Source organism: Dryobates pubescens, chromosome 27 (genome assembly GCF_014839835.1).
Source record: "Dryobates pubescens isolate bDryPub1 chromosome 27, bDryPub1.pri, whole genome shotgun sequence".
NCBI lineage: Eukaryota > Metazoa > Chordata > Aves > Piciformes > Picidae > Dryobates > Dryobates pubescens.
In genome coordinates, this window is record NC_071638.1 from 928,306 (window position 1) to 954,397 (window position 26,092).

The 26,092-nt window shown below is 44.7% G+C and overlaps 1 protein-coding gene across 1 annotated transcript in view; it reads right to left on the bottom strand.

The window, feature by feature from the left end:
• PACSIN2 (protein kinase C and casein kinase substrate in neurons 2) overlaps window positions 1-21,400 on the bottom strand; it is a 66,461-nt gene extending 45,061 nt beyond the window's left edge. Inside the window, exon 1 of the mRNA XM_054173950.1 lies at window positions 21,347-21,400. The gene's annotated coding sequence lies outside the window, so the exon portion shown is untranslated. The remainder of the gene's footprint in view (window positions 1-21,346) is intronic.
• Between the last annotated feature and the right edge of the window lie 4,692 nt (window positions 21,401-26,092).

A 26,092-nucleotide genomic window follows, 5' to 3' on the forward strand; every position in this document is an offset into this window, starting at 1 on the left:
CAAGTGATGGGATGAATACATAACCCTTTAATTTGTGGCATTATATGGCTAGTTATACACACTCACAATGAAAACTTATAGGAGCTAAACCTTAAGGGAAACACCTAAAGTATACATGCTTAATATTTTGCACCATTGCAAAATTCTTCTTTGAAAAGGACAGCACAGAGTAGTAGTACTGATGCATTAAACACCAAACAGCATTTACAGCTGCAGAGAAAAGTGACATGTACACAACTGCTCTAAACCAGCATATCATTAAGCAGCAAAACAGAAGATGACAATAAGCACTGCCTAGGACATCAAACCCTTTTGAAGATAAAAGGTGCCACGTTCCTTATCTGACCGTGCAAGTACCACAAAACATGAGCACCACTGTACTTGAAAACAGAAACCCTGGCAACAGTACAGAAATATAAAGTAATAAAATAACCATTCTAGAAAGAGATCTGTGGTTTTAGACAGCAGACTGTTTGAGCCCAGACCATCACTGCCAACAGGATCAAACACGCTCTCCTACATTCAAGCAAACACTGCACAGTATCACATTCACTTGGCAAAAGGACTTTCATATCAGCTATGACACAGTATAGTAAATTTTTGGTAGGAAAAAAGTTAACTATGGGAGCTGTTTGGCAGGTCATTTGATACACTGTTTGCCAAATATTTACCTTAAGCCATGCCTTAATTCACCTGCAGTGTTTACAAATACGGCGTTCAACACCACCACTGCACAGACAGCTGCAGTCCCTTCGCAACTTTGCCTGGCCTCCATTTCCACTAACAGAATTCTCTCATCAGACAGCACTTCATTTCATGTGGGCTGATAAAAACCTTGCAGCTCAAGCTAAGGTAAGTTTCTCCCGTCTTCTCTGCCACGCTGTGGCACTCAAACCAACACGGGGTTTTCAGTCACACCTGTTTCTCATGGTTCTGCATAGCCAGGAAGTTGAATATTCAGTTTTACTGTAATTTTTTCAGGAAATACCACAGGTAGCTCACGTTAAAGGAAGATGTTTTAAATCATACAAAGAGCTTTGGTGGAAAACACTACTTTTAAATACCTCAGTGAAACACGTAGGCACATTTCACGGATGCGTCACTTGGGAAGCAGCTGTGTTGTGTCAGTGCTCCAGTGTCAGAAGCTGTATTTTTCCATCTCAGGAAATATGGGGCTGTAATATTAATTAAATACTGACATGTATTGAATAAAAGCATACCTACACTCTTAAGTTGAAGCAATCTAGTCTTGCTGAATCTGAAGGCTGCTTTACAGAGCTGTTGTACTTTAGGAGAGAACTGGTTCCGAGACCTCGTTTGAACCAGATCTACCCCCAAGACTGTCTCTACAGTCTCAGGCTGAGCCAGGGGAGGTTTAAGCTGGAGGTTAGGAAGAAGTTTTACACAGAGAGAGTGATTGCCCATTGGAATGGACTGCCCAGGGAGGTGGTGGAGTCACCATCATTGGAGGTGTTCAGGAGGAGACTTGATGGGGTGCTTGGTGCCATGGTTTAGTTGATTAGGTGGTGTTGGATGATAGGTTGGACACTATGATCTTGAAGGTCTCTCCCAACCTGGTTTATTCTATTCTATTCTACAAATATTTGTTTCCAAAGACTGTTAGGAATTGTAGATAGGTGCATTAATAACACAACAGCATACTCTACCTCCTGTTATTCTGAAAGAGATGCAGATGACTGTGCTTGGCAGAAACTAGTAAGGCTGATTAGGGCAGGGGATGCTACTTGCATGAGAGGACCCAGATGAACTCTTCAAGTACTAGTAAATTCATCTGCCATTTTGGAGTGGTAAATAAAATCAATAATTAAAAATAAAAGAAAAAAGAGGGGGGGGAAGTGATGGTTTTCTTACTATGAAGAAAGTAAGAGAAAGCACAAACAAAAATGAGCCTTCATATATCTTGATAGAGAAGGACTTTACTTGAAACTGATAGAGACTGTAAAACGTAGCAAAATAACACAGTTTCTCAGACCACAATGCACTCATTCTACTTAAAACAGTACAGAGGCATTATATTGCCACATAAAACTCTTTATGGCTTAATGGATCTTCTCTACTAGGCAAAACCTCTAGCTTTTTAGGTTAGCTACTCAACACACACAGACTAACAGAAATACCCTATAACATCAGAAATGTTTTGCTAGCATACCTGTTATTTGAGGGATCAGCTAAAACAGAAATTAAACAATCACCCCATGAATTCTGGAACAGTTCAGAGCTGTGAAAACAGCTCTCAAAAGTAGTTTCAATTGTTGTCTGTCCTTTCTGCACCCATTATCTTCTTCCTATCTTAGTCCCACTGATAAAATTGGGTGAATTCACCACACAACCTTCCTCAAATCTCAAAATACATTCAAGGATAGCTTACTATTTGGAGAAAACAACATTGATGTAAAAATTGCTAATGATGATAGTCTTACAACTAAAAAGCCACATTTGCAGCCATGATCACTGCCAGATAAACTCTATACATCACCAGCAGCATCACTTCTGGCACTGCCATTGATAAAATGCAGAAAGAAATCAACATCAGGCACACCTTGCTGTGGCTATCTTTCCTTTTACCAAGTTAAATAACCAATTATTTGTTTAGAAACAATAAAAGACCTGTTCAAGTGTTTCATACTCAGCACTGTACTGTAGTAGCACTAAAGAGCATGTTTCAGTATTTAGAATAGAATAAACCAGGTTGGAAGAGACCTTCAAGATCATCGTGTCCAACCCATCAACCAATCCAACCCACCTAAACTAACCCACGTCACCAAGCACCCCATCAAGTCTCCTCCTGAACACCTCCAGTGATGGCGACTCCACCACCTCCCCGGGCAGCCCATTCCAATGCTCCTCTGGCCACACTGTTCCTGTTACAGGCCAGGATGCCACTGGCCTTCCTGGACACCCAGGCACACTGCAGACTCATGTTCAGCCACTACCCCCAGGTCCCTTTCTGCCCGACCGCTCTCCAGCCACTCTGACCCCAGCCTGCAGCACCCCATGGGGCTGTTGTGGCCAATGTGCAGAACCCGGCACTTGGATGTGTTCAATCTCCTGCCCTTGGACTCTGCCCATCTGTCCAGCCTGTCCAGGTCCCTCTGCAGAGCCCCCCTACCCTCCAACAGATCAACATCCACCCCCAACTTGGTGTCATCTGCAAATTTACTGCTGATGGACTCAATGCCCTCATCCAGATCATCAATAAAGATATTAAAGAGCATGGGGCCCAGCACTGATCCTTGGGGCACACCACTACTGACTGGTTGCCAGGGGACAGATAAGAATATGTAAGTGGTTATCCTTACAAATATATATGCTGAACTTCCATTCAACCTTTCATATTTAGTAAGATTAATTCATATTTTAAAGAAGAGTCAGGAATATTTAAACTATTTGCTTGTGTTAAGGTGAGGGAGGAGGCTGCTTAATACTTAGCTTCATTAACATATCCACTGCAAAAAGAAACTCTTGCATTCTGTTTAAACAGATTTTCAGTTCAGTGAACCTAAGGTAAACTTTAGCCAGGACTCCTCAGGTTTCCAGATTAGTTTTCTGATCCTGAAATGGTAATTACTGCAACAAGAGCATAAGACCTTTCCTTACCACTTAGTAATCTGCACAACATGGGTGCTGACCTAGTAGAATTAAATATTCCCTAAAAATATATATATATTTTAAATTTTTAAAACATATTTAACAAACTGGGTCCTTATGGGCATTAAACTCATTGGTCTAAGCTACATGGAAATATTGCTCTTCAGTATTACCATCACAGATCTCATTTTATGGCCGCCTTTGTGCCCAGAATTTGACAGGGTAAGACAGAATTTAGTGTGTGTGTGTGTGTTAGTTGTTGAGTTATTTGTTTTGTGGAGGTTTGATTTGGTTTGGGATTTATTTTGGGTTTGTTTTTTTTTGTTTGGGGGTTTTGTTTGGGCTTTTTTTTGTTTTGTTTGGGCTTTGTTTTGTTTTTTTTTTTTTATTTGTGGGTTTTCTTGGTTTGCTTTTAAATCACACAAGACACTTAACATGAAACAAATGCTTGATTTGGTCAACTAATCCCAGAAAGAATAGTCTTTTATACCCTTCTCCTGCTTTTCAGGAAAAGCAAAGCTTTTTTATGCCCTTTTTAATTAATGCTTGACTGAAGTACAAGTAGGTCAGTCTTCTACTCTACAACTTAAATTGGACTGAAGTTCACAGGGCAAGAGGCCCTATTAGCTTCCAGTTCTTGCACTTGAAATTCCTATTGTGTTTTGTCATGTAATAAGTCTGTGCCATCACTGACTACAGAGCAGTTAAACAGTAACCTTGAACCTGCATCTCAGCAACAACTAGAGGACAGAAAGAAGAGCAGTAACAAAAAGCTCAACTAAGAGCGCTTTCAAGATTCAGGTATGAAAACTCCTAGTGTTTAAAAGCACGTATGGTCCAGAACTAAAGCGGACAGAAGTGCTGAAGCAAAGTCTTCGTAAAGCACACAACACACAGCTTTTCTTTTTCCCCACCACACAGGCTGCTGAGTAACTTCAGCATATAAAATGGTTAAAGAAACCCAAACCCACAAAAATCCAAACAACAAAACAGAATCAAGTGCTACAAAAGGTCAAATTTGACACCTTTTCTGCTTTATGATCTCATTTGATACAAATTTCCTCTGTCATTAACCTAGTAGTTGTAACAGCTGAGAAAAGCAGACCCAAATAAATAGAACAGAATAAACCAGTCAGTGATCTCATGCTTGTGGCTGGACTTGATGATCTGCAGTGTGGGCCAATGGCATCCTGGCCTGCATCAGGAACAGTGTGGCCAGCAGGAGCAGGGAGGTCATTCTGCCCCTGTACACTGCACTGGTTAGGCCACACCTCGAGTCCTGTGTCCAGTTCTGGGCCCCTCAGTTTAGGAAGGAGGTTGACTTGCTGGAACGAGTCCAGAGAAGGGCAATGAAGTTGGTGAGGGGTTTGGAGCACAGCCCTGTGAGGAGAGGCTGAGGGAGCTGGGATTGCTTAGCCTGCAGAAGAGGAGACTCAGGGCTGACCTTATTGCTCTCTACAACTACAGATTGTAGACAGGCAGAGGTTGGTCTCTTCTCCCAGGCAGCCAGGACCAGAACAAGAGGACACAGTCTCAGGCTGTGCCAGGGGAGGTTTAGGCTGGAGGTTAAGAAGAAGTTCTATACAGAGTGATTGCCCATTGGAATGGGCTGCCTGGGGAGGTGGTGGAGTCACCATCATTGGAGGTGTTCATTGGGGTGCTTGGTGCCATGGGTTAGTTGTTTAGGTGGGTCGGTCGCGATGATCTTGAGGGTCTCTTCCAACCTGGCTTATTCTATATTCCATCTTAAAGGTCTTTTCCAGCTGACACAAGTCTGTTATTGCATGCATCCAGTTCGAATGTATGAGAAGATTACACAAAGTATTTCCTTTGAAGTGCTGAATTTGTCCCCCAAGGTCTGCATGGGGAATTCACGCTGACAGTATCACCATGCTTGCTTCACAGAATCATAGAAAACAGCAGGGTGGAGCAGACAATGACACATATAGACAGAATTCTACCATGACACTGTAAGGGCAGTGCTCCGTGTCACTGGTCACACTAATATCTCAGACAGCGTTCTGGAATAGTTTGTGGTTACTGAAATCAGTCATTTGTCTACGTAAGACTGCAGTTACAAAGCCCTGTCACCATAAGGCTGTCCTGGCTTAACACTGCCTGCTCTCACAAGCAAGCCTTTTGCCCCAGACAGGGGGGAAACTAACACCAAAAAACCCCTCTGGTTTGAGGTAAATGATTTTATTAGATCATATGCTATACAATTACCCTAGCAGAAGCAAAATCAGTAGCAGATGCCAGCAACAAAAACAGTTCCTTCCACCCAAGCATGCAGCAGCCAGTCCAGTCAAAAAGGACAACATTTCAAATCCAAAGCAGCGACCAGAACAAGAGGCCTCTCCTGTTACAATCTGAGCTTCAAGCCTCATGATACTTTGCTCCAGGCAGCGCTTTCATTTTGAAGCCAGCAAGTTGGCAGCATGGTATTGAGTGTCATCAACCCATGGCAACGGCTCATCACTTAAGAGGTTGAGCAGCAATGGATTAAAGTAAAGAAAAAAAAAAAGCATTGAAGAGTTCAACAGCTGAAACAGCTGCAAGTTGAAAGCTTCAATTACACAGAAATGCCATAAAGGTGTCACTGAAAGTAAGATTTCTATCTGACCAAATATTCCTCAAGAATAAGAAAACCAGGGCACATACTTACACAAATGAATAATAAACTTCCCATTTGACTCTTTACTATATTGTAATGGGAAGAATGAAAGAGGGATATAGTATTTTTAAATGCTGCAGAGCTTGAACAATGAAGAAAGCCTGACCAAATCAGATATACAAAACACACTATTTAAAAATACAAGTAGCACATCATAATTGTTTTCATAATCATACTCTAACTCCAGAGGTCAAGTCAGGAAGAATATTTCAGCTGAGAACATCTGTGCAACTTATGCATAGACATTTTCAACTCCTGGTTCTGAAGGCTGAAATCCTTAATGTAATCATCTGATATAAACAGCAATAGAGAAATTAAGCCTGCATCTACAAAACTCCTAAACCTTCATTTCTTGTTTCTGCACACCACTTTCCAATTTTCCTCACTTCAAAATACAATAGCTTTACTGGAGGAGTAGGCATTCTCCCTTCAGTTCCCAAAATATATCAAAGGCAAACTGATCTGCCCAAATAGCAAAGCATACTAAATCCAGGAGGGTTTAGAATGACAAAAGCCCTATTAGGCTCACACAGCTAAATGTCAGCACTAGTAATAAACAGTACACCATAACCTCTCATTCATTGTAAGCTTTCTTGCGAAGGCCAGAAATTTCTCTAACCCAGCAGGAATACCTCCAGTAACTATAGCTATGATCTCAGTAACATTTGTTTTTAATAGAGGCAGCTCAGCAGATGAAGAGTCATCATTACAAGCAACCTTCACACAATCAAGCTAAGTCTCAGATCACTGTTGTTTTAAAGAAGAGATCAACTGTTCTTACTGCTAAAGCTTAAGGGTACAAAGTCATTTCAAATATATTTTTTTAATTTACTTGGAGGTATGCCTATTTTTATTTACCAAGGTTCCAGAACACACAGAGGTGTTTCAGATATATGCATAACTCTGAAAAGAACACTAAAAGCATGAGAGAGATGGCGAGTCTAGCTGTAAGGTTTTTATTGCAAGTGAGTATTAGTAGGCTCTGGTACAACTAATGAAAGATCCCCACGTGCATATTCCTGTAACAGAGCTTCTTGCCTTTTGTCCTCACAGAAGTAGTAAGAATATGAATATTTCTGTTAAGCTTGAGATTCAGTTTATACCGAAAGAACTTGTAGCTTATGCACAAATAGCTTGCTCACTGCAGCAAAACATCTGTTTATTTGATGCATCAGAGCTACTAAACAAAACCAGGTATGGCACTTAATTTCACCAGATCTAAAGAAACCAGCATTAGTAAAAAAGAGAGGTTATACAATGTATTATTCAATAACCTTGAGTTGAGTTCTCAGATAATGCACATTTAATCTGTACCTTGTCATTCATGAAACTGAAATTACCTATTCTCCTCATAACTGCTACAAAGAATTTGAACATTCAGTATATTCCAGAGAAAGAGAAACAGTTTTATTACCTAGTTGACATTTGCCACATTATCTTAAAGACTGTAGCCATAATACCAACCCAAAATGCCAGTTTCAAACAAAGCTTAATGTTTATCATCTTTCTCCTTGAGACTGCTCTCTAGCCACTCCTTGCCCTGTTCATGTTTGTGCTTGGAATTGCCCTGACCCAGCTGTAAGATCTTGCACTTGGCCTTGTTGAGCCTCATGAGGTTGGCTTGGGCCCACGGCTCACACCTGTCCAAGCCCCTCTGGATGGCCTCCCTTCCGTCCAGCATGTCAACCAGACCACACAGCTTGATATCTTTCACAAACTTGATGAGGCTGCCTCCACCCCACTGTTCATATCACAGACAAAGATTTTAAACAGCAGTGGTCCCAGCACCAGCCCCTGAGGGGCACCACTCAGTGGTCCCCATGCAGACATTGACCTGTTGACTGTTACTCTCAGTGCGGCCATCCAACCAATTCCTTATAAAAGATTCATCTGGTCTTCTCCTGTGGCCCAAGTCACTCCTCCTGGCACATCTGTGTGTAGAACCTAATCAGGAAGCCAGGTGCTAAACTTTACCCAGCCGAAAATTACTCTGTCAAAATTAAAACATTTCTTACTGGACCAGAAAAACAATTCCAGTCACAGCACAGCCACATAAATAGAGCCAGTGCTGAGTGCAAAGCATGAATAAATAGCTGGGAACTAGGGAAAGAACCTGATTTCCCATTTTAGTAGCAACAAAGACAGTCACTAGTTCAGAATTTACTTGCCTTGTTGCTGTGAGCTGAAGTGGCAACAAGCATAACATCTAGTAATTCACTAAATTAGATGAGATGCTAACAAAAGGAATAAACAAGTGCCCATACAATGTAAAAGATACTCTTCAGCAAGTCTTTTTCCCTATCTTTTAGGCTCTCAAGATAGTTTCATTGCTTTTGTGTAGGAGGTTGGCACATGAGTAAGATTAAATTACGGCATTTGGGAACACGGGTGGATTTAACCTAGACATTTCTGAACAGTTTGTAAGTGGTTATAAAGTAGGCAGAGAAGATTAAGTTGTAAAGAAAGAAGCGGTGAAAGTCCTGCAGTAATATTACTCTTCTGAATTACTAATGACTTTAATACACACTACCGCTCCACAGACACTCTGGAATATACTCCCAGAGCTCATGCCTCACATAGTCACTAACAGCTATCTACCAGAGACCAATAAAGCACAGTAACACCAAGCAGTCAGCTCATCTGACAGCAAGCTGCTGTGTGAAGAACACCACATTACCAGGGGGCCCTATGGTCCCACAGACATATGTTCTGGTTTTCACTTTCTCAATGTTAAGATTGGCATGAAATTTAACATATTATCAATGACTCAAAAGGCACATTGCATTCAACACGAGAAACTCCATGGATACTGCACCTCAAAAAGGCAAAGGATGACACGACTAAAAGAAGCGACTACCCACATACCTGAGTTGACTCAGACTAGCATCAGACCAGTTGAATCTGACCTGAAGAGTCGGATTTGGCTATGTGATAAATTAATATTACTTTGACACATAGTAGCTACAGAACTAGCTACACATGAAGCCAAAAAGATAGGAAGTTCATGGTATCAAATGTAACAAAACCTACCATGATGAAAGTCATCAGAAACACCACCATAGGTGCAGCAGTAGGAGACCAACATACTTAAAGTGCCGGGTTCTGCACATTGGCCACAGCAACCCCAGGCAGAGTTACAAGCTGGGGTCAGAGTGGCTGGAGAGCAGTCAGGCTGAGAGGGATCTGGGGGTGCTGGTTGACGGTAGACTGAACATGAGCCTGCAGTGTGCCCAGGCAGCCAAGAGGGCCAATGGCATCCTGGGCTGCATCAGGAACAGTGTGGCCAGCAGGAGCAGGGAGGTCATTCTGCCCCTGTACACTGCACTGGTTAGGCCACACCTTGAGTCCTGTGTCCAGTTCTGGGCCCCTCAGTTTAGGAAGGAGGCTGACTTGCTGGAACGAGTCCAGAGAAGTGCAACAAAGTTGGTGAGGGGTTTGGAGCACAGCCCTGTGAGGAGAGGCTGAGGGAGCTGGGGTTGCTTAGCCTGGAGGAGACTCAGGGGTGACCTTATTGCTCTCTACAACTACCTGAAGGGAGGTTGTAGACAGACGGATGTTGGTCTCTTCTCCCAGGCAGCCAGGACCAGAACAAGAGGACACAGTCTCAGGCTGCGCCAGGGGAGGTTCAGGCTAGATGTTAGGAAAAAGTTCTGTACAGAGAGAGTGATTGCCCATTGGAATGGGCTGCCTGGGGAGGTGGTGGAGTCACCATCACTGGAGGTTTTCAGGAGGAGACTTGATGGGGTGCTTGGTGCCATGGGTTAGTTGTTTGGGTGGTGTTTGATTGGTTGATGGGTTGGACGCGGTGATCTTGAAGGTCTCTTCCAACCTGGTTTATTCTATGTATTCTAAAGCTCCTTTAGTGTGTGACAGTCACCGCGTGGTGGATGTGGGGCAGGCTGTGGATGTGGTCTACCTGGACTTCAGCAAGGCCTTTGACACCATCCCCCACAGCAAACTGCTGGCTAAGCTGTCAGCTCGTGGCTTGGACAGCAGCACTCTGTGCTGGGTTAGGAACTGGCTGGAGGCTGAGCCCAGAGAGTGGTGGTGAATGGTGCCACAGCCAGCTGGCAGCCAGGCACCAGTGGCATCCCCCAGGGATAAGTGCTGGGCCACATCCTCTTTAATACCTTCACTGATGGTCTGGATGAGGGGATTGAGACAATCATCAGCAAATTTGCAGATGACACCAAGTTGGGAGCAGATGTTGCTCTGTTAAAGGGCAGAAGGGCTCTGCAGAGGGACCTCGACCCACTGGACAGATGGGCAGAGTCCAACAGGATGGCATTCAACAAATCCAAGTGCCAGGTGCTGCACTTTGGCCACTGCAACCCCATGCAGAGCTACAGGCTGGGGTCAGAGTGGCTGGAGAGCAGCCAGGCAGAAAGGGACCGGGGGTGGGGGGGTGCTGATTGACAGCTGCTTAAACATGAGCTAGCAGTGTGCCCAGGTGGCCAAGAAGGCCAATGGCATCCTGGCCTGCATGAAGAATAGTGTGGCCAGCCGGAGCAGGGAAGTCATTGTGCCCCTGGACTCTGCATTGGTTAGAACATACCTTGAGTCCTGTGTCCAGTTCTGGGCCCCTCAGTTTAAGAAGGACATTGAGACTCTTAAATGCATCCAGGGAAGGGCAACAAAGCTGGGGAGAGGCCTTGAGCACAGCCCTGTGAGGAGAGGCTGAGGGAGCTGGGGTTGTTTAGCCTGGAGAAGAGGAGGCTCAGGAGAGACCTCATTGCTCTCTACAACTACCTGAAAGGTGGTTGTAGCCAGGAAGGGGTTGGTCTCTTCTCCCAGGCAACCAGCACCAGAACAAGAAGACACAGTCTCAGGCTGTGCCAGGGGAGGTTTAGGCTGGAGGTGAGGAGAAAGTTCTTCACTGAGCGAGTCTTTCGTCATTGGGATGTGCTGCCCAGGGAGGTGGTGGAGTCACCATCCCTGGAGGTGTTCAAGAGGGGATTGGATGTGGCACTTGGTGCCATGGTCTAGTCAGGAGGTCTGTGGAGACAGGTTGGACTCGAAGATCTTTGAGGTCTCTTCCAATCTTGGTGACACTGTGATACAACCTTAGCAAGAATGCTATCATTCATAAGGTATCAACATCTTAATGTAGTAACAAAGGCAGACGATCTATGAATCCTGGCAAACAATTTATCTGGGTGATATGATTAATAGCCCTCAAATTAGAAATCAAAAGGGCTTAGGAGTCGAAACCAGCAAGTCCGCATTAGGTTTTATTCAAGGATTTTATCATTCAGGAGGCTGCAAATCATAAACTTTTTAAAAGTTCTGAATGATGAGGATGATCCAGGAGAGTAAATAAAAACTGATATCACATAGGCAATTCCACATGAGCATAACAATTTGATAATGATTACAAGGCAGAAGGAACAATCAGTACAACCAACATCTTAACAGCAGCCTCTTTTCATGAGGTCAACATCCCAAGGGATAATGACTACGCTGAGGGCATTAAGTTTTAACACAGCATTTGACTTGTCAGAAAGTACTTGGATTAAGACACAGAATGATACAAGTTCAATCTGATATTACATTTATTTTAAGATTTCAAAACAGGGAGTCAAGAAATATTAAAGCTGGATGCGTCCACCAAGCTACTGCTTAGCTATTTACCACTATTATTGCTGACCTCAACAGATATCAGGAATCATGACTGCACTACTGCACAGCCAGGTTGTTGGGTTGGATTGGGTTTTTTTTAAGGGCCTGAGGAAACAGTAACAGATCATCCAGTGCTCTTTGGATGGTTGTCAAAACGAGCACAAGCTGAAGATACTAAGCTAGAATTCACATTGCCTATACCAAGACAGAAAGTTTAATTTTCTTATCTCATAAAGATGTTCAGATACTTTAAGCTTTTATTTTGAAGATTCCGAAACAGAAGGGAATACTAAGCTGAATGTGTTCAGTGAACTGTAGAATATAAACATAGTGTTCTGAGACAGGCAGCCAGAAGGATATTTTATCTGACTACACATCAGACAGAGCACCCTGTTTCAGACAGCAGGACTCATGAACCACATGGGACACTAACGTGGTTGTAGTGGACTCCACATCCAGTCTTTCTAAAAAGGAAACTTTTCTTTCTTGCTGTGCATGCCGAGTTTGACTTCAGAGTTTGTAATGGTTTAGCACAAGGGCCAAACTCCCTGCTTTCCCAACACAAAAGTGAGGGGGGGAAAGTAACACAAAACTCAGGGTTGAGATAAAGAGATTAGAGATTCATATAACATGAGGTACCATAATCACAATGAATAATTACCTTAGCTAGTAATCTAATATTAAAATGTATGATTACCTTAGCTTAGCCTATTTGCAGAAGCAGCACAGTGAAATACAGAAAAAAAAACAAACCAAAACAAACAAAACCCCACAAACAAACAGCATAAAACAGAAAGCCAAACCCAGCAGCTACCCAACTCCCAACTGTTCTGCTGCCATGCCTGCAGGAAAACAGCCCTCACCCCAGAACCAGCAACTGGAACAGGAAGCCTCCCATGTTGCTATCTGAACTTCAAGCCCCATAATCACAGTATCACCAAGGTTGGAAGAGACCTCAAAGATCATCAAGTCCAACCTGTCACCACAGACCTCATGACTAGACCATGGCAAGTGCCATGTCTAATCCCCTCTTGAACCCTTCCAGAGACGGTGACTCCCTGGGCAGCACATTCCAATGGTGAACAACTCTCTCAGTGAAGAACTTTCTCCTCACCTCCAGCTTAAACTTCCCCTGGTGCAGCTTGAGACTGTGTCCTCTTGTTCTGGTGCTGTGTGCCTGAGAGAAAAGACCCTCCTGGCTACAATGCCCCTTCAGGTAGTTGTAGACAGCAATGAGGTCTCTCCTGAGCCTCCTCTTCTCCAGGCTAAACAATCCCAGCTCCCTCAGCCTCTCCTCAGAGGGCTGTGCTCAAGGCCTCTCACCTTGCTTCAGTTAGCCCTTTCACTTTTTGAAGCTGGCATGACTGCTGCATGGTATGAATAACAGCAGCAGGTTCAACTCAATCCATGACAGAGTTAAATTTCTTCACAATAGCAGTATGACGTTGTATTTTTGCTTTGTACTGGAAAAGTCTGGATAACACTTTTAGTTACTGCTGAGCAGTGCTTGCACAGAGGCAAAGCCTCTTCTGCTTCTCACCCCACCCCACCAATAAGCAGGCTGGGAGAGCTGAAGTTGTTCAGAGGGGGCACAGCTGGGACAGCTGATCCCAAGTGAGCAAAGAGTATTTCATACCATACAAAGTGAAGTCCAGCATATAAAGCTGGGGAGGAGAAAGCAAGAGGACACTTGGAGTGATGGTGTTTTGTCTTTCCAAGTAACCATTAAGAACCCTGCTTTCTTAGGGACAGCTGAACACCTTCCTGTTGATGGGTAGCAGCAAATTAATTCCATTTTGCTTTAATATAACAGCAAAAGCTGCACACACAAGTAAACAGCCTTTATCTCAACCAAGAGTTTTCTCACGTTCATCCTTTCTATTCTCTCCCTCATCCCACCAGGGCAGGGGGACACAAACAAGCAGCTGCCTGGGGCTTAGTTGCCAGCTAAAGTTAAACCATGACACTTTATCATTCCAGCAGATTCATTCACAGAAATCCTATGAGTTGCATTTTTCAGATTATTGCAAATGGTTCCTTCCTGGATTAAAATCATTCTTTTGTATTTGTACTGTGAACTATCAGCAATTGGACAATCAAAATGCTTTAACATTTTAAGAGCAGCAGGAACTAAAATGTGTTTATACTACAGATCATCTCTTTAGAGGTTTACAGAAAGTCAAATGCATCACCCACAGATTTAGAAGTGCCCACTCATTAAATCCATTGCAAAAACGTGCCCCTGAGGACATATCCAAAATGGCAAGAAAATGAGCCAAGGAAGAAACAGAAGATTAGGCAGTTAACTCCAAATTTGTAAATAAGTGTACTGGTCCCTCATGACTCCCATGGGAGATCCACCCTGGAGCAGTCTGTTTATGGAGTGCACCCTGTGCAAAGGCTCTATGCTGGAGCAGTTCAAGAAGAACTGCAGTCCAGGAAAGGATTATGTTGAAGTTTGTGGAGGGCAGTCTCCCTTGGGAGGGACCCTATGCTAGAGCAGGAGGAAGGAATAGAGACAACTGACTAACTCCCATTGCACAACTCCCATTGCACATCCCTCTGTGCTGCTCAGGGGGAGAAGAGAGAAAAATCATTCTCTGTGAACAGAGGAGGGCTCAGCAGGACATGTTTTAAGATTTGGATTTATTGCTCATTACCCTACTCTGATTTGATTGGTAATAAATTAATTTTCCTGAGCTAAGTCTGTTTTGCTGGTGACAATAATTAGTGAGTGATCTTCCTGCCTCTGTCTTGACACACAACCCTTTTGCTCTAATTTCTCTCCCCTGTCCAGTCAAGGAAGGGAGCAACAGAGCAGCTTTGGTGAGCACCTGGCATTCAGACAGGGTATACCCACTACAGGCCATCAATGATACAGTAATATTATAAAACTTGTTTCACTTCTCTTTCCATTTAGGATTCTGTTCAATTACGACAGAAGGAAATTCAGCTGTGTAAAGTGTCACTGTGAATCACAGGTTACTGGTTGATCATATTTTATATGGTTGCTCCTACTTTCAAATGAACCAGCTTTCGAAAAAGACAAAGAAGTTCAGCTTAAAGCCACAATGACTCTCAGGCCTAAGTTCCTTGTGGCAAAGTAACTGCAAGTAGAAAGGAGACCAGCAGTGAAAGACACTCAAATTGGTGTAACCCAAAGAAAACACTAGTAGCCCACCATAACAGTGGACCATTACAAATAATCAGTGAGAAGGAAATATTCTGGGTTGTGGGCAGAAGAGTTTAAGAAATGTAACTGCTCAAAAACAGAATAGCTAAACACTCTATTTACATCTCACTCTGTTTGAATGACAACACTGCCAGTGCTCTTTACTTGAAGCTCTCTCCTAACACACAAAAATGAAAGCAAAGTTGTTTAAAGGAAATAGGTTACCCAGTTTCAGTCCTCACATGTAAAACAGAATGCTCACATTTTGGAACAGAACTATCACCTTAACCCAGCAAGAACTAGGGAACTATTTCCTTCAGTTACATTCACCCTAGAGCTTAAACCAAACTGTAAAATGGTTCCTTCAAGTTAGACACAATTTGATTGGTTAGATTATTTTAGGTAAATGGTGAAGAAAAAGGTTTTGGAGCTTTTATCTCTATTACAGGACAGCAAGAACCTGAAGGCTTTGGAAAAAATGCTTCTAAAAATGTTATTCAAGAACTGTGGAAGTAAGCCTGCCCACAGGTTTACATTGTATAATGTGGTTCCATTAAATATAAGGAGTTGCTTTAACATATCTAGACTTACCATTTCTCCTGACAAGAAGGCAGTATTGCTCCACTCAGAAATGATCCAGTTACCTGTTATCGTGCTGAGAAAATCTCTATTAAGGGAGAGGATCATGGGCATAGGGCAAACTAAAAAGATGTCCTATTTGTCCTATGACTCATGGCAGATAATTTATTAATATCTGTACTTCACATTACCCATTTCAAGAAAGGCACATCAAGCATATTCACCCTGCACCTTTCATTTGGCCTATTACCTCAGAATTTAGAAAGCACACAAGCTCAAAAGAGCAGTGAAGTATGGTTGGTTGTACCTCTGCTGTTGACAACATTAAAATTCTGGTTTCAACATTCACCTACCATTGGTATGTTAAGTAAGAAGTTCTGTGCAAGTTGGGTTTGGAACCCATAACCCTCGGCTCTACTCAGAAAGCAGGGTTCCAGATGCCAGGCAGAACTCTGCTAGTCCTTTCAGAGCTTAGTCAATACACACCTTTTGCTGTTACAGCTGGAAACGTGTCAACCTGATATGCGGGGGAGATTAACTTCTTATCATACATAAAAATCAGATTCCTGAGTCCTGTTTGTGCTACTCACACACAGAGACAGCAGTAACGAGACAAAGAACATCGCACCTCTGCAAAAAGCACTTCGCGATGAGGATCACAAGAACAAAACAGTCACCCGGTGTAGGATCCGTCAACAACCCACTCTGTAATCAAAAGCAAGTACCTCATGATTCTGTGACACATTAGCCTCAACAAGCAGGAAAGGACTTCTAGAACACATAGAATAGAATAGACCAGACCAGGTTGGAAGAGACCTTCAAGATCATCGTGTCCAACCCATCAACCAATCCAACACCACCTAAACAACTAACCCATGGCACCAAGCACCCTATCAAGACGCCAATGACGGTGACTCCACCATCTCCCCGGGCAGCCCATTCCAATGGGCAATCACTCTCTCTGTGTAGAACTTCTTCCTAACCTCCAGCCTAAACATCCCCTGGCACAGCCTGAGACTGTGTCCTCTTGTTCTGGTGCTGGCTGCCTGGGAGAAGAGACCAACCTCTGCCTGTCTACAACCTCCCTTCAGGTAGTTGTAAAGAGCAATAAGGTCACCCCTGAGTCTCCTCCTCTCTAGGCTAAGCAACCCCAGCTCCCTCAGCCTCTCCTCACAGGGCTGTGTTCCAAACCCCTCACCAACTTTGTTGCCCTTCTCTGGACACCTTCCAGCAAGTCAACCTCCTTCCTAAACTGAGGGGCCCAGAACTGGACACAGGACTCGAGGTGCAGCCTAACCAGTGCAGTGTACAGGGGCAGAATGACCTCCCTGCTCCTGCTGGCCACACTGTTCCTGATGCAGCCCAGGCTGCCATTGGCCCTCTTGGCTCCCTGGGCACACTGCAGGCTCATGTTCAGCCTACCATCAACCAGCACCCCCAGGTCCCTCTCTGCCTGGCTGCTCTCCAGCCACTCTGACCCCAGCCTGTAGCACTGCATGGGGTTGCTGTGGCCAATGTGCAGAACCTGGCACTTAGATGTGTTCAATCTCCTGCCCTTGGACTCTGCCCATCTGTCCAGCCTGTCAAGGTCCCTCTGCAAAGCCTCTCTACCGTCCAGCAGATCAACTCCTGCCCCCAGCTTGGTGTCTTCAGAAAATTTACTGATGATGGACTCAATGTCCTCATCCAGATCATCAATAGAGATGTTAAAGAGCATGGGGCCCAGCACTGATCCTTGGGGCACACCACTGGTGCCTGGCTGCCAGCTGGCTGTGGCACCATTCACCACCACTCTCTGGGCTCGGCCCTCCTTCTGAGTTCACGGCACCCCTTAAAGCCTGCGTGGCACCTGTTCTCAGAGCATCTACTATGTCACTTCTATAAATTTATGTCAAAAGATTGCCTAAACCCAGCCCTCCTGGTTTCAGCAAAACTGTTGGAAACAAGCATTTAACAATAGGATTTAACAGGCTGTTCTTATCTTCCCCGTTTTTGCTGTCACACTGCAGTTTGGTTTGTTATTCACTGGTCCAAAGTACGTTATAAAAGGTAAAGAAGTTTGATTCAAATTTTTGGTCTGTAGATGCCTTGGAACGAATTCTTAGAGCAGAGTCCTACATGAACAAAAAGGGTTAGTAACTTGTACTGGCCCCAGACCAAACAGATTTCCAACACTGAAAATATTTACAACATGTTGTGTAAACCAGAACAGTTTTTAAATACTGGCATACTCTAAACAGTTGAACCAAACCAGATCACTTAAAGCCTCAGAGACATTTTATTTTTGCTTCAGAGCTCATTACTGTGCAGTGTTACAATACTCATGCTAGCTCTAGCCCTATTTACTAATTAGGGCTGGATACCTTCTCAAATATTGACACATCCTGTCCACCAAGATTCACAGGACTCAATCAATCACAGCAGTTCACAGTGGCTCAAAAAGGATCACTTGCTCCAAGGAGTACACATCACAGTAGAAAGACATTTTTTTTTTCAAAACTACTGTTCCCATCCTCCAAGCAAGTTACACTGCAGGACAGCACACAAAGGAATGACCTTCCAGTCTCATGACACATTCAGCTATGACTGCAGACTAGGAACCAACCCCAGGATAACTATCTTTTTACTACTGACTTCAGGTTATTCTTCCCAACCCCAGCAGGCCAACTAGCCAGGTAACATTCATATTAAGTACACTGTTCTATTCAAACACAGACTCTGAATGCTTAGCTTGGTTTCTCTCAGTACAGTTACATCACTGTTATTTCCTGCTTTCTTCCTTTTCACATCCTGAGAACAACTAATTGCTACATTAAGTCAAGCCAAAGATCAGTAGCTAGCTTTAGTTGAAAGGAACATTGCTACTTCTTGGTTTTATGGATTAAGATAGAATTTCAACAAAATCCTATGTTACAAGAAAGCTGTTCATCTCTCAGATTAGTCTTAAATTCAAGCATTAGAGACTCAATTCCAGTTCTTCAGAAGTAAGTCCTTAAATCTTAGAATGTCTTTTAGCAACCAGGGATCCCAAGAACCAACAAAGCACTACTCCAGTGTACTAGTTGACATGAATGTTTAAACAAATCTCACAAAAAACCCCAACCTCTTCAATCTGCATCTACTCTTCTCCTGAGATGATTCAACTTTTTCCAGGACCTGATCTTCCCACCTTGAGGAACCTGTGCACCGTCTCAGAAGCAGAAAGATACAATTTGGGTAACTTGTGTTCCTCACACAGATTCATGTAAGCACAGGGAATTCTTTACAAGCAGCGCCACTAAGCATTTTATCCTGTGGCGAGCACCAAGTCTCTTACCCTGCACTTACAGGCTACCAATTCAAATCACAGTAACTTTTAGACTCATTTTAACCACAAGCAGGGAAACACAGAAGTGACAGCAAACTTCACAAAATGGGGGATGGGGTGGGGAGAACAAACAACAAAACAACCCACATTCAGTTAAAAATAATTTCTACAATGATCATTCCAAACCAGTTTTGCCTATCAACCACTAATAAACTATTCAAGGCTCACTACAACTGTGCTATGCATCTTCCTTTTAACACTGATATTGTTGCCCTATGTGTTGCATGAGATTTAAAGCCCCAGGGGGCAGTTTTTAATGTTTATTCTAGCATGGCACAGCACACCACTAACTGAGCCAAAGAAACCAACTTTAGAATGGTAAACTATGCACCAAGGGGCAGCTGGGAGCACTTAAAGACCAAACAGCCATGCCATCAAGGTTAACATTACAGAGGATTAGGTGGCACCTGCATTCTTCTCCTGCTATGATCAGAGATCTCTAAAATGATGCTGCTTGTAGAATTAGGTTATGACCAGTGTGCTAATACACAGGTCACACTGTTTAAGATGATTCAGTCGTATCTGGCAGAATGTAACTCTACTACCTTCAAAGGCAAATTTCAAGGTTGACAAAACATCATCTCAGATAGGTACAAGTATGAAAGACCAAGCATATCAGCCCTTACCTTAATAGGTAAAAAGACAGTTAAGAAGTTTTGCCCATCCAAAAAGCAGTATGCAAGATGCCTCACTCAGCTCTCACCCCTAAAGAGGTTCCTTGGGCAAGCTTGCCCAAGAGATAAATGAAGCAATGTTTTTCTGTTGGTTTCATCACAGCTATACGAGAATGAGCTTTTTAGATCATTAGAATTTCATTAGAATGAAAGCTCAGTTGCTCAAAATTGCTATAATAAAATCAACTCACTGTTAATGTTTTTACCTTTTCAAAGCAGTGGGAAGGTTTTGTTTTAATTTGGGAGGTTCTCAAAAGACTGCGTTAGCGGGACAAGAAAAACCCCCAAAACAACAAACCAACCTTATAGCAAGAGAGAAGAGTCTTATGGTGACCTTTCATGCAGTCTGATATCAGGTTGTAAAGTGCTACAGAAGAAAACAAAATTGCCCAGCACTTCTGAAAGCTCATTTTCTACCCCAATGTGGGTCACAAAGTTACCGAAAGAAGTACCAGAAATGTGAGCAGTGGTGTACTTGTTTAAAATTATCCTAACTAATCTACAGTTTTAAATAAGACTGGCTATCAGGGAAACTGAACATTCAAAATGTCAAGATTACATCTGGGATTAAATAGTCCATTTTCAAATATTCTGTTTAGAAAGGAGAGTATGTGTCACTCACACCTTCCTTTCTGAATCCCTCACTGCCAGGGCAAAAGGATGAAGGCTCAGATGACTGAGTCTGTCAGCTGCAAAGTCATTCCAGTAAGAACCAGCCAAACAGCTGGTAAAGATGGACATAGCAAGCTGCAGACACTGTCGATACCCGCTCTTCCTCTAACCAGATAGCTTCGATGCATATAAAGCGATTTCTGTCTGACACAAACGTTTCAGTTTGGGAGGAGATTCTTTCCGCAAGCCAAAAAAGGGAAAGAGAGAAGGCGGCAATGGCAAGACTCAGAAACCAGACTCATATGGGCAATTACCAGAACTCATGAGGCTGTAATGCTTTTAAAATCTCACTCTCCCCCCACCAAATCACAGCACCAGGATTTCAAAGCACGGAGGCGAAAACCAAATCGCTCAATGTTTAGATTTCCCTCCTCTTTTCCACCTCTCCCCTCCCAAACACAAAAGCCGTCACTACCATCACCACCACCGAGTGGGTCACTAAACTTTCCTGAGCAGGGAGCTATTCCCTCCTACAGGAACCACAGTCAGTGTCGTCATCCCTCGCCAGCCCCAGCCCAGCCCTTCTCCGCCGGGCGCCGCGCAAGGAGACCTTCACCTTCCCCGCGCCCTCCGGGAGGAAGCCCTACCACCACCCACGGGGTTCATCGCCCACCCCTCGCTTCCTCAGGTTCCCCGCGCCCGCTGCCCCTCCGCGCCGCCTCAGCACTATCACTCCGGCCCCTGCCTCACTACAGGGGCACCGAGCCCCCACCGGCACCCAGCGGGGCCTTCACGACGCGCTACTCGGTCTGCCCCTCCCCGAGCGGCCTGACCCCACCAGGAGAAACGGTTAGCGCCGTCCGCCGGCAGCCCCGGCGCAACGGCTCAACGAAACGCCGCTGCTGCGCCCGCCGGTGGGACCGCGCCGCTCACCGTGCCGCGCTCCCCCTTCCAAAAGACTCCGACGGGGATCTGAACCCTGGCCTCCGCCTCAAGCCTCCCCGTGAGGGTAGGGCCCAAGACGACGGCGCAGCCCTCACCTGAAGTGCCGGGAACTGCCGGTCTCCTGCACCTGCCAGCGGCGAAGGAGGGAGGAAGAGGGCTGACAAGTCAGTGAGGGAACGAAGAAACACAAGAAAACCCCCGGCGCTCCACGCTCTACCGCACCGACTGGCACCCCCCCACCGCCCGCCTGCCTCCTGCTGCCTCCGCCCGCCTCCCCCGCCCCTACGATTGGCGGACGTCTCAACCGCCTTCTCATTGGGCGAGAGCGAAGCTCAGGCTCCCGCCCCGCCGCCTATTGGCTTTCCGCGACTGCCAATTAACGCTGCTTCCTAGTCGAGGGGTGGCGGGGTCAAAGGTACCTGCCGGGCGGCGGGGGTGTGGGCAGGTGGTTTGTGCGTCCTGGTGGCTGCGCGAGTTCCCTCAGCGGCTGTCGGAAGCCGCTAGTACCGAGAGCGCCTCTGCGCTGGTCCTGCGGGCCCAGCCCCCTGCTCGGGGGACACCTCTTAGGGGGCTCTGGCCGCTGCGCTCGGTGGCGCCAGAGTCTGCTACGTCGTCCCTACCGGTATGGCGAGAGGGCAGCCGCCGTGTCCGGTTCGATAGGTAATTTCCATGGTCGGAAACCGCTGACAGCAACGTTGCGGAACGTGGCAGGATTCCCTTTACGCCAATAAAAACACCGCGCTCACGTCCCGTTTCCGCTGTATGGGACCGTGAACGAGGAGGTTTTGTTTTCCGAAACGGAACTGGACCGAGCTCCCGAAATGTGACAAGAACTTTCTAACGCCTGACAGTGGTGAAGACTTTTAACTTCCCTCGGGTCCCGCCGCGTTAAGGCAGTGCCCTCTAACATCACAATGCGGCAGCGCTGGTGCTGCAGCTCTGACACCTTGTCCTCTGGCTCCTGGCTGTCAGCTGAGGCCGCGTCTTGCGGCGGGGAGCAGCGCAGGGCTTGGCTGTCAGCCGCCTGGAGACGGAGGTGGCTCAGCGACAGAGCCGCCTTTCACAGAACGTTGCTGATCAGGTTAAACCCCTGTGCGCGGTGGGACGCGATACCTGAATAGTATTACAGGCAGAAATGTCGTCTGAGCCTTTGCCTACCTATCCTTCAGACTTAGTTGTTTTAGAAGGTTATTTCAAGTTCTAAGCAGCAGCCATCACAGTAACCCTACTTTGTCCCGTCAGCCTTTGCCATCTCTGCCGTTAGATTCAGCATTTACTCCCCATCTGCCCTTCTCATCACTGATCTGCCTGCAGCATTGTTCCGGAGAGCAGCCTGGTGTGAGGAGAGCAAGAGCTCTGGATGACTGGGTAGGTCTGCAAAACAGTCCCAAGATGATTTTCCCCCATGTTTCTTAAGCAAGTGTGCATATAATCAGCAGAGATGCCAAGTCTCCCTGTACTCTTCCAATAACTGTGTGCTTTAAGTTCACTGGGAATTTAATTTGCTCAGTAGGATTGCAAGAGCACAGCACTGGAGTAAATTTTACCCTCTGAAGAAATGTCCTTTAGAAACTGAGTTAAGTGCAATTAACATTATGCAAAATTTGGTCAGGTTGGTAAGGTTTCTAAGCTTTAGCATCATTTCTCCCCTAATCTCCTTTTCTTCTCTCTCCTGGGCTAAAGAGGAAGAATTTTGACATTTGTTTCTTCTCAGACTTCTGACCACAGATGGGTCCAGTTATCCCCACAGTCTCATTGAATATGAGATGAAATTTTCCATAAACCATCTTCTCTTTACAGGAGATTACAAGGGATACATATAATTGTAAATAGAGCTTTTTCTGTATGGACACGAATCAAGCTTCTGTTTTGCCGAGAGCATTGTCAAAGCTGGAAGTCTTCCCTGCCAGAACACATTGACTTTCTTCAAACTCAGCATCAAAAACATCATTCATCTCTTTGTATGGTCAAATAATGCTCAAACTTGTTCAAAGATTGGAGAAACAGAGCAGGAATTCACTGCAAATCCTAGCACTCCCTGGTAGAACTAAGTTCATATTGTGATGAAAGGGAATTCCATTTCAGCAGAGGACAGAAGTTCAACCTGCAGCTGGTGAACTGGTGGTAGACTGGCACAACTCCCCCCAGTTATTCCATGCAGGGTTGATTATCACCTTGTGCTCCAAAAAATCACTGTGCACAAAACCAGAGCACTACTGCCTGTGAAAATCAGGGCTCACATTGTTACATTAGGCCAGTGGGGGTGCAGGGACTGTAAATGTAGCAAGAGATGTGTATTATCATAGACTCAAAGAATCATTTTGGTTGGAAGAGACCTTCAAAATCATCAAGTCCAACCATTATCTAATTCCACCATGTCTGGTGCTGAGCCATGATCCTCAGCACAACATCTCTACCTCTTATGCACACTTCCAAGGATGGGGATTCAACCATCCCCCCAGGGAGACTATTCCAGTGTTTGAGAACCCTTTCAGTGAAACCGTTTTCTTCTAATATCCAACCTGGTCTATTCTCTTCCAACCTGGTCTATTCTATTCTATTCTATTCTATTCTATTCTATTCTATTCTATTCTATTCTCTAATACCTTGTCTATATTTTACTACTATATTTACATACAGATTTAGCAACACCTATATTTTCCCTATACTATATGTAATATACATACATATAAACATACATAGAATACATATAGAATACACAGAATAAACCAGGTTGGAAGAGACCTTCAAGATCATCGTGTCCAACCCATCAACCAATCCAACACCACCTAAACAACTAACCCATGGCACCAAGCACCCCATCAAGTCTCCTCCTGAACACCTCCACTGATGGTGACTCCACCACCTCCCCAGGCAGCCCATTCCAATGGGCAATCACTCTCTCTGTGGAGAACTTCTTCCTAACATCCAACCTGAACCTCCCCTGGCGCAGCCTGAGACTGTGTCCTCTACACACACATGTATATACATACACATACATATGCAGTAAATCTAGCCCTCATTTCATAGTGGTCTTGCTTTGGCAGCCCTCTTCATATGGAAATTAAACTTTTTCTGCCTTCCAAGATTACAGAGGGTGATCATAAATGAGTCAGCTACACATTTTGTACTAATAACTGGCCTCAGATTCTAATACAACTTTAGAAATAACGATTGCTATTTTCTAACTTTTCACTTTATACCTCTATTACCATCTTCATAGATGCCACAAATTTGTCGTTTTAAAGAGCTAAAGGCAGGACTGTTAACTGGGAAAAAAGACAGTTCAGCAAAAAACTATTTATAGGAATATTGAAACTTGCTATTTGGAGGTTTCTCAAGACACCACTTTAGTATTTCCAAGCTGCTGAATATTCTCTTCCAGTTGCAAGATTTTTTTCTATGCTTTTTATATTCAGAGAAAAAAGTCCTTAGACACATTACAACTACCTGAAGGGAGGTTGTAGCCAGGAGGGAGTTGGTCTCTTCTCCCAGGCAACCAGCACCACAAGAGGAGAAAGTTCTTCACTGAGCGAGTTGTTTGTCATTGGAATGTGCTGCCCAGGGAGGTGGTGGAGTCACCGTCCCTGGAGGTGTTCAAGAGGGGATTGGATGTGGCACTTGGTGCCATGGTCTAGTCATGAAGTCTGTGGTGACAGGTTGGACTCAATGATCTTTGAGGTCCCTTCCAACCTTGGTGACACTGTGATTTGGAAGCCAGTAAGACAACAGCTCTCAGAATTATAAAAATACATTTTCAGTTCTAAAGTTTTTGACCCTTTTCCAAGTGATTCCCATTTGCAACCATTTGGAAGCAACATTAGCAGAGTTGTCTTAGCCTACTTTTGGGCTCAACACTATTACCCTTGCTGTGAGTTACCTCTATAGGCAAAAGTAGAATACATCTACACTGGGGTTAATACACAGGCTGGTGCAGTAATCTGACTTCATTACTTACAGTAACACAGTTTAATGTATGCATAAATATATACAGGCTTGAGGCGACATGCACTGAATAAATACAGACCTGCCCTTGAAAAAATGCTTGGGGAAATAGAGCTAAGTAGTTAATAAAGTCCTGGCTTTTTCAAGTTATAAAATGTAAATCATAGTTATGCATATTCAAACATTCCAGTTTTCCTGTAGTGAATTGAAAGAGATTAGTGGTCTAATTATCATCAGCCATGCAGCATCCCGGCGTGATGACACCACCACGGTGCCATAAATAATTTACTGATTTAGTGAATCATGCTTCAATGTATTCATAGGATCACAGTACCATAGTATCAGTCAGGGTTGGAAGGGACCACAAGGATCATCTAGTTCCAACCCTCCTGCCATGGGCAGGGACACCCCGCACTAGATCAGGCTGCCCACAGCCTCATCCAGCCTGGGCTTAAACACCTCCAGGGACGGCACCCCAACCACCCCTCTGGACAACCCATTCAACACTCTCATGGGGAAGAACTTCCTCCTCACCTCCAGCCTGAATCTCCCCACCTCCAGCTTCATTCCATTCCCCCTAGTCCTATCACTACCTGAGATCCTGAGCAGTCCCTCCCCAGCCTTCTTGTAGCCCCCTTCAGATCCTGGAAGGCCACAATGAGGTCACCTGGGAGCCTTCTCTTCTCCAGACTGAACAGCCCCAACTCCTTCAGTCTGTCCTCACAGGAGAGGTGCTCCAGCCCTCTGCTCATCCTTGTGGCCCTTCTCTGGACACCTTCCAGCACCTCCAGATCCCTCTTGTAATAGGGGCTCCAGAACTGGAGGCAGTACTGCAGGTGGGGTCTCAGCAGAGCTGAGCAGAGGGGGAGAATCCCCTCCCTTGCCCTGCTGGCCAC